At 38.4% G+C, this 9,416-nt stretch overlaps 1 long non-coding RNA gene across 1 annotated transcript; it reads left to right on the top strand.

Annotated features, from left to right (window-relative positions):
* LOC148678042 (uncharacterized) lies at positions 1 to 7,187 on the top strand. The gene is made up of 3 exons (XR_015936273.1): positions 1 to 440; positions 4,569 to 5,989; positions 6,038 to 7,187. It is a non-coding gene; the product is annotated as an uncharacterized LOC148678042 (long non-coding RNA).
* Positions 7,188 to 9,416: the final 2,229 nt, after the last annotated feature.

The following is a 9,416-nucleotide window of genomic DNA, read 5'->3' as shown; positions in this document are numbered from 1 at the left end:
TATTGCAGATCCCACCCTTCAGACAGATTCTGTGAGCACAGAAGCTTGATTCAGTATGACAAGCAGGTTATATAAAAGTGGGCAGACAGTGTATGTTTAAAGTGGGAGGTACATCCCTTCACATTCTGTCACTTTAATAATCCTGTTCTTCTATTCCTGTGTGCACTACAAAAACATTCTAGACAAAAATAATCTGTGCTTTCTATTGAACTACACTGCCACACCCCTTAGATTTGTACTTCTGCTAATTTGGAGCCATCAAGTGAAAATTATACCCAAATCACCAAATCAGCTTTTCTTGAGAGCTAACAGGAGAGGAATACAACCACACATTTTTTTAAAAAATTAACAGCTTCTTAAATAGCCTGACACAACACTTGATTCCTCCAAGAATTCTGAACTTATTTTTCTTCAGTGAGTAACCAAAAGACTCCTCTGAGGTAAGATTGCAAGTTCTGTTAGGAATGACAAATGATTAGTATGATTAGTATGTGAACCCAAAGTTAAATAGCTACAGTATTTCCACCGTATTGCTTTTAAATTGAGAACGTGACTTGGACCTAAATATTTGTGGGTAAAATGCAGAGTCCCTAAAATAAGACATTTCCTAATCCAGTCTCATTATATAAAGTTAAGAGAAGAGCCAGCAAGAGCTTTATGCAGCATACTGAAACTAAAAGACTTATCAATCTTTTTACGTATGTTTTTACAAAAAATAAACTATACAGAACTTGGATATTAAGTAAATGTTTCTGGGTGGGATTCATTGTTCATTAATTCCATTTCAGTGACTTTTGCATGAGCATTTAACCACCTCGTTAGTAAAAAAATGTTGAATGGGCCAAGGCGATTAACCTGTTGAATGACAGCGTGCAGTCAGGTGCCCTTTAGTAATGAATTAAGGTTTTGCGTAGAAGTAATCAGATTTATAGAATGATACACTAATAGTTACATACTGTACAGCAGACCAGTGGATGTGATGGACTGGGAAAGTGTGTCTTGTCACTACAAACCTCAAGTCCTAGCATTTCACTTGCAGCTCTTCCTGCAATCTCATCCTGGTATAGCAACACTCCTTGTGTAATAATGGCTTTCTTGCAAGATGAGAAGGTGACAGGTACAGTATGTCGTTCGATGCCTTACGAGCCAGACGTGAGGCCCACTGAATGTTTGTGGGATGAGCTGGGACAACATGTGGGAACTAGGGCTCCAAGAGTAGTGAATAGGTACATGCATCCCTAGAGGGATGGGACAATATCCCACAGCACAGCATCTGCAAACTGGAGCGACTCATGCATTGAGGTGTACAGCTTATACTGCTTCCACAGCTGAGGTGCCCACAGTGGACAACTGTTGTTCGACCCTGTTGATGACACATTGTACCAGTATAATGCATTTATGTAGGCCTTGCCTTTGCATAATTTTCCTAATAATAAAGGTATAAGTATCTTTTGCTGAATGTACAGTATATGTATTGTGATGCCTGAGTATATACTGTACAAGCCAAACTGGTTTTCCTCACGCAAGAGTCTCCATCTGTTCTTAGATACCTGCCCATACAAAACCTGAGCAATTTCATTACTTTGATGAGAGGGGAAAAAGAACAATAGGATTTTAAAGCTAGATCATATTAATTAACAGTACAAGGGCTGTTGGAAAAGCTGCGTAGGTGTGGGTGAGACAGAGAGAGAGTCTGGTGTAAATGACAAGAGCAGGGTCAGTCATATCTGATTTACCTAATTCATGCCGTTATTGAATTACAGAAGCTCATTGTATTTAATCCTTTACAGCCTGGAGCCCACAAGTCTTGGCTTTACAGAAAGATAATGATTGTGTTTGTGACTCAGCAGTGCATGTCTCTCTGTTTCTTATCCTTTAAACACTTCATGCTTAAGCCTGGCAGCTGTGGAAGGTTGTCTTTTCTCTGCCAGGCTCCACATAGAAATGATTGTCAGCTTTCAAACCTCAGAAAGACTATATCACCAGCTCCAGGTGTAGGTATGGTTTCAGACTGGATGTTTAACAGTGAATTATTGTATTTTTGAAATGTAAATAAATTTGGAAATCCCAGCAACCTCCCTTAACAATAGTAGTTTTCAAAGCATGCCTGTTTACAGTATAGTGTCCCCGTCATTAGGCATTAGGTCCCACACAGACTGCAGGGTGAGCACCCCCTACTGGGCCCACTAACATCTCTTCCAGCAGCAACCTTAGTTTTTCCCAGGAGGTCTCCCATCCAGGTACTGACCAGGCTCACAACTGTTTAGCTTCAGTGGGCTGCCAATTGTGAGTTGCAGGGTGATATGGCTGCTGGCGATATTTCTTCTGCAAGGAAGAAATATGGGTCTTGCTTGAGGTTAGAAGCTCAGCTAAAGTCTAATAAAAGTTCAGGTTTTATGTTGCTCAGGTGTTTAGTTTAGGTTTTGCACAGGTTGAGAGTAGCATCTTCAGTTTCTCCACCATAAAAGAACTTCAGAAGATCTAGATTTTCGGCAACATATAATTATGTAATCAATGTAAAATTATTAACAAGAATTCTCTCCATGCATTTTGTGAAAACAATGGTGAAGGCCACAAGTCTAAAATCATTCAACCTTTCACTTACCAATTTGAAATACATTCCCTTTAAATCACAGCAGAATGCAGAACAACAGAGCATCAACTTAGGGCAAAATTCAGATTTTCTTAAAACATTTGTGTGTTTTGTAAAAAAGCATTGCCATTCAGTAGCATAAAATACATTAGTTAGAAATCAGAATACATTTGTGACCTTTGCAACTTTGTTATCTGGCTTATTTCCATAAAGATAATAACACTGTGGTAATAAAATCATGTTGTGACCTCTTATAATATATTGTTTACTTCACCAGAGTTACATGAAGTTCAGAGGGTACAGAAACTTAATCATGAGCGTTTAAAAACGAGATAACATGGAAAGGTCTTAGAGATTTTCTGGGAAATTCTTGCAAGACTTTAACCCCTCCAATTCTAATGTAACCATATAAACATGAGATTAATAGATTACATAAACATATACAGTAAAATGTAAGTTAACCTGCTGTTTACCTACATTTTCATTTGTCTATAAACAGCACAGCACGTCTGTTATAGACTCGGTAGCAGTTTTGGAGAAAAATGGGCTGCACTCCCACAAAATTAGACTTTTTTTTGCTTTGAAGTTACTGTTTGTGGTAGTATTTTATAATTTTTCCACTTTTTGGTTAATCTCTTGCATAAACCATTATGAGGGTAATTTGTATATCTGTGAAATGTGAGAAACCACTGTATTAAAATTGGCTGGCATGTCGTTAAGAAATGGTTTATAATTTCTTGCCAGTCATCTGCTGTATCCAGGCGTCCATAAGCAAAGTTGAAATAAAGGAGAGACTCGGAAAAATAGAACAAAAACATAAATACATACAGGAACATGTCATCATACTGTATAACAAACTAAATGACACACAGTACTTCTTTCTGGTATATTATAGAATACATTTTGTTTTTAACCCAGTTTCTACTTAAAAGAGGATACAGTAAAACATTAATCAATCATTAATTGTATCCCTGTCTGAGATGGCTGTTAAAAACGTTTCTTACAAAAAATATGTTTTTAAAAAACTACTTGATCCCTGATGGGAGAACCCAAGTCTTCACAAGTTCTCGGTTTGCACACAGGAAACATAAAAGGCAGTTACATCCCACTCAATGTTTTTCATTGGAAGTGATGAAAACATCCATCATTTTCCTTACTAATATCACCTCTTTCTGAGAAACATTCACTGTTCCAGATATCAGCTACAGTTGTTTTCAGTTTTGAATATTATTTCTGTTTTAAATATTACGTGCCCTCTTTGTTTTTTTAATTCAAATGATAACATCCTTAAATAACCTGTGGTTCAGCAGAGAGATAATAAAACAGGAATGGGTCATAAAAAGGTAGAATACAGTCCAGGTCTGTTAGGATTGAACATTAATTTATCATTTTCTTTTTACTAAAAATAGCAATGTGGGGGGGGGGGGGGGTATTTAAAGGGTATTTAAAGTTGTCACATTACTCTAAGCTTTTGGCATCAAAATGTTGTGTTTATTCTACAACCAGCTAATCAAAATCATTATCACACTTGGTATGCATGCCAAAACAATCATACTATTTCAACATCTGTTGGCTTCAATTATTAGGTGACTTATTTTGTTTTTTGTTTTACAGTGTGTCATGTTATCAGAGCTTTCCAAGTCCTTAAAGACATTTGGTCATTAAAAAAGCTACCGATTCCCTCAAGAACATGTTATTAATTATATTTTGCTTGGCTTTCTTGGAAAGACACTGTTATGCCTGTCCCTTTCATAGTGTGAGTCCTACTTTTCAGTGGGCCCTTGACAACAAGCAATCCACAGAATTAGAAGGTGAAGAAAGAGTCAGGTAACAGCTGCTCATCTAGTGTTATACTAACCAAACTCCAGCTGCATTTAAGGTATGAAATATTGCTCAATCACACAACTAGTCATTTCTAAAAAAAGGTGTATTTATATAATAATTAATCCATACATTTTCTAACTGCTTTATCCAGTACAGGGCTGCAGAAGAGCCAGAACCTATCCTGGCAAGCAATGCGCCCAAGGCAGGAACACCCTGAATGGGATGCCAGTCTATTGTAGGGCACACAGAGACACGTACACACTCACACCAGGGCCAATTTTCCCAATTTTCCCAGAAGCCAATTAACCAGTTAACACTCTCATCCAGCACAACTCAGAGTGCGAAACAAGGGAGCTGGAGGAGAGGGTCCTTCCGAATCTCAGAGTAAGGATGAAGGGTGACGTCTCCAGATGGGGCTTCTCCACAGAGAAGGAGCACTGGAAGGGACTTTGGGCCCTCTACTGGGACTAAAGCAGAAATCCCTGTTTCCTGAGCTCCTGCAGAGGACTGGATGACCGCAGTTTCAGAGCCGGGACAGGGAAATGGTATGGACAACAGCAAGGGGTAGGGCTTGGAGGGACTTTTTCATTGTGCAAATCCAGTCAGCTTTTTTTTGTTTTTGTGAAATAAAGTTTATTTTGATAGAACAAAAATGTCAGAACTGTGGCTAAGGAGAGCAGGAAAGGACTGTGGGCCCTGCACAGGGACTAAGGAGAAAAACCCAGTTCCTTTGAGCCTGGACATGGAAAAAGGCATGGACAACAGCAAGCAGTAGGGCTTGGAGGAACCTTTTTATTGTGCAAATCAAGCCCCAGCATCCACTAGACATTGCAGGACTAGATTGTATACTCACTGTAAGATGTCTATTGTGAAATAAAGTTTATTTTGTTAGAGAAAAAAAAATTTCTGGACTGTGGGAGGAAATAGGGGCACCTGGAAGAAACCCACATGAACAGCCACTAAAATCCAATGAGATGCCCAGTGAAATATGAGAAAGGATTGAATCTAAAGAGCTGGACAAAAAAGAGGAAAGACCGCCACTCGTGGAAAGTTCTTTCATGAACTGAACATTTTATTAATGTAGTCTATGTTTTTCATAGGCTGATACAGCATATTTTATATCTGTTGAGCTGTTTAATCTGTTCTTAAAAAGTTATTTCAGTTTTACATTTGGTCACTGATATTTAAATATGGTTTATAATGATTTTGGTAATTTAATGTCTGCTCCACTGACTCAACCTCTCTTTAAAACCAATTAAAATCCCAGCAGATTGGAAATCCGCCCTTATTTAAACTTTTGTTAGTGTCTAGTCCTAATGGCTATAGACCTAAGTAAAAAAAAAGTTAAACTCTTAGTATACACCAATAATCTGATCTGTGGTCTGGTTTTCATTTTGGTGTGGATATAATGTATTACAGCAGCCATAAAAGTGCACAATAATATTGTGATAGCTACTGACAAAGATCACACACATGCATACATTCTGCTAAATGTTTCTAAATTTATGCTATTCAAACAAAGCATTTTAGACTGCCCCCTTTCAAACACTGGTCTATGCTATCCTAGTGTAAGTAACATCCTTTTTTGAGAAAGCAAAATACACAGTCCTCTCTAGAAAGGTGATATGATTTGCGCAGTCCTGAATAGTATATTGTAGCGCTCTTGGGTTCACGTGGGTATCCGTCACTCAACAGAGACCCAGCCAGCTGAGCTAAAGGGAAATCTCCCGTCAGCCTGACGGCTGCAGTCCCTGCTATTCACAGGGAAGGGTGGTGACATCACTGCGCTGGTAAGCCGGCTCCCACAACCTGCAATGGTGGCCGTATGCATTACAGTATAATTTTCTTTTGCTTCCTTTGCTCTTTCTGCAGTGTTCAGTAAACCTTCTATTTTGAAATGAAGTGTTAATGCAAGAAAAGCATAGTAACTATAATAGAATCTAGATTACCCATGCTAGCATGCAGGTCGTCAGCTCTAACATGAGAACATTAACAGCCACAGCTTCTTCAAAAGGAAACATTAAGAGAATGAAAGTAAAGACTATAATTGTAGTCCACCATATTATTTTATGCATGCATGTATGATTTTATAAAATAGAGAATGAAGGATTTTGGAAATGAATTACACATTTTGTTGTTATTTTAATATGATTAAAATGAGGAGTTAAAGTGATATAACCTGATGAATGTTACGCATGATGGAAATCAAGAAAGTCAAACACTTCTAGAGAAATGTCATCAGAATGTTGGAGGCCGTACTAAGCCAGGGCACTTTTGTGGACCATTCGGAAAGTTTACAGCCAGTATATTTTTAACCTGGCAGGATGTTACAACCAAACAGTCTGTCAATGACTGGCAATGATCTGGAAGATTACAAGTCAGTGCATTTCTCAGCATTGATACATCATCATCCAAGTGTGATGGTCTGAGCAGTTCCCCATTTGTAGTATCGGATGGCTACGCTGATCTGGTCCTTCCTGCTGGCTCATCCAGAGGTTCCAGCTGGACAATGCACACCCTCATGATGCTCCTGCGACAATGACTCTCTTTATTGCAAGAAGAGAATAGGACAGTTGTATGAGAGCAGTGGGACATAATACTAGACCTCTGCTATCTGGTGCAGATCATGTGTCACAGATGTACAACATGTACTACACAGGCCACCAGCCTACAACAATAGAGCTCTTGTGACCAAATCTGTTGATGACAACTCTTAATCAGTATTAGGAATTTATCTGTTTTTATGTATGTTTAACAAATTGTCAGAGCACCTGGAACAAAAAGTATTAACATTTGTCTGATAATATTGCTGTACAATAAAGTTGTGTTGTGCAAAAAATTCATATTTTGCTGGATTTTTCAAAAACTAGCATATGGTGCTTACATTTGTTAATGTTAAACATTGGCACTTAAATTTCTTATCTCTCTTTTATTGCTTTTAGAGCTAACCCAGCTGAACATGGTAAACTCATCCTATGTGGTCTGTCTGGCACTCTGTTCAATATTTACGCTAGGGTGAAGAAGCTAAAGAAGCTATTTCACCACCCCAGTGCTGAATTACATTGCCTCACCCTATCGTTTTCTGCTCCAAACCCTCAAGCCATAAATACCTCTTACATAAAAAGTTTCATGTTTAATCATCCCAGAAGCCGTGATCTTTCTTCTGTCATGTGCTTTGATTATTTTGTTATTTTTGCTTTCTAAACAGATGCTCTATGACCTTTTCACAGCAGTGTTTAATGCAAACCTAAACAAAATTCTAAATGGTCTTCTTCTCTTTCCCTGAATTTGTTGATAGTGGACTGAAAATGGCTTTAGAATCAGATTCTAGTAGGTCACCATTGTCAGACTGCAGAATGTTGTAAAAAAAGGTACTTAAATACAGCTCACAGAAAATCCAAGGGCACTCAGCCATTTCCCATCTGTGTACAAACTCAAACGTTCTGTATAATGTTGACTGTGACACGAGTGCTGAAACCAAGCATTGGTCGGGTGTTTTCCTCATAAAAGGCCCTTTCAGCCTCCACAAGCACAGGAAACGTTATCTTGTGTGTTCTGCTAGGACACAGGAAGAATTATACAATGGAATGGACTGAAGAAATGAGTCAACACTTTCTGGAGCAACCTAAAACTCACTGGCAGCTGATAAGGGATAACAGGAAGTAGTGTAAAAGGATCTCTAAATATTAGCCCTCCCTAACTGGAACGCCCACCCTGCAGTCTGTGTGGGTCCTAATACCCTGGTATAGTGGCGGGGACACCATACTGTTGTGGGTGCCGTCTTTCGAATGAGACGTTAAACCGAGGTCCTGACTCTCAGTCATCATTAAAGGTCCCCGGGCACGTCTCGATAAGAGTAGGGAGTTATATGGTGTCAGGGCCAAATTTTCGCCCTCTGCCTTTACCGTGGCCTCCAAATAGTGCCCATGTATGATTGGCTTGCACTAGCCCTGCGATGGACTGGCACCCCGTCCAGGGTGTATCCTACCTTGCGCTCGTTGCTTGCCGGCTAGGCTCCGGCTTCCCGCGACACTGTATGGTATAAAGTGGTTTGGCAAATGACATGACATGACTCCCCCGTATTAAATATATTGTAGATACAAGACATTTTGATTTTTGGGGGGAGGAACTTGTTGAAAAATGTTAGCTGCAGGAATCCCTGTTTTCAGGAATATGTCAGGTAAAAGGAAAAGCCTATTCTGACAATATGAAACTTAGAACTTCTTTGGTGCTTGTTTGAGCCATTTAACTACAGATGCCATTAATCAAGCTACTGTCCTGTGTATGATCAATTAAATACCAGTATTACTGCCTCACCTAAATGCATTAGTCTTGAAGTGTTTTGAAAAGTGTAATGTTTCACATAAATGCAGTACGTTATCATCTACAAATTCCTGCAGTGGAGTTTACATCAGATGAACAATAATAACCCAATTTTATAAGACCCAAAAACCTACAGCATTCAGTATTTCTCACTATAATTATATAAGGTGTCGTAATGTGTTCCGCTTTTATATGCTATTAGCTTTGTAAATTGTTAGTATACTTTAATCACATACTGCCGATAAATGGTATGAGGAAGTGAAGCATCAATTACATAACTTAACAATGGAGATTAAATTAACCACACAGCTTGATTCTTATAATCGGTGGAGGGATTTTTCCATTTCAATATTAAAGCAAGGGTTAGATTTAAAATGAATGTAAAAGTGGGGATGCTTACCCTGTAATTAACAGAGTTCTAATAAAGTACCACTCGATTTTAAGGCACATTGACAATTTGGAGAACTTTTAAGGAGTTTAACAAGGGAACATTCAGAAATCTTTCCCTTATCACTCTTTGCTACTAAATGTGAATTATTGAATTCAAATTCAAGATCTAAACATATAAAATAATACGAATACATTTTTATACAGTTATAGCGATCACTGATTTATCACCCTTCATCTAATTATATTTACAAAATTATATTGCCTTGTACCACACAAAGGAGCTATT

The sequence above is a fragment of the Lepisosteus platostomus genome, chromosome 1, assembly GCF_059453375.1.
Source record: "Lepisosteus platostomus isolate fLepPlt1 chromosome 1, fLepPlt1.hap1, whole genome shotgun sequence".
In the NCBI taxonomy this organism is placed as follows: Eukaryota; Metazoa; Chordata; class Actinopteri; order Semionotiformes; family Lepisosteidae; genus Lepisosteus; species Lepisosteus platostomus.
Note: the sequence above shows the minus strand (reverse complement) of the source record. Positions and strands in the feature narration are given on the sequence as shown.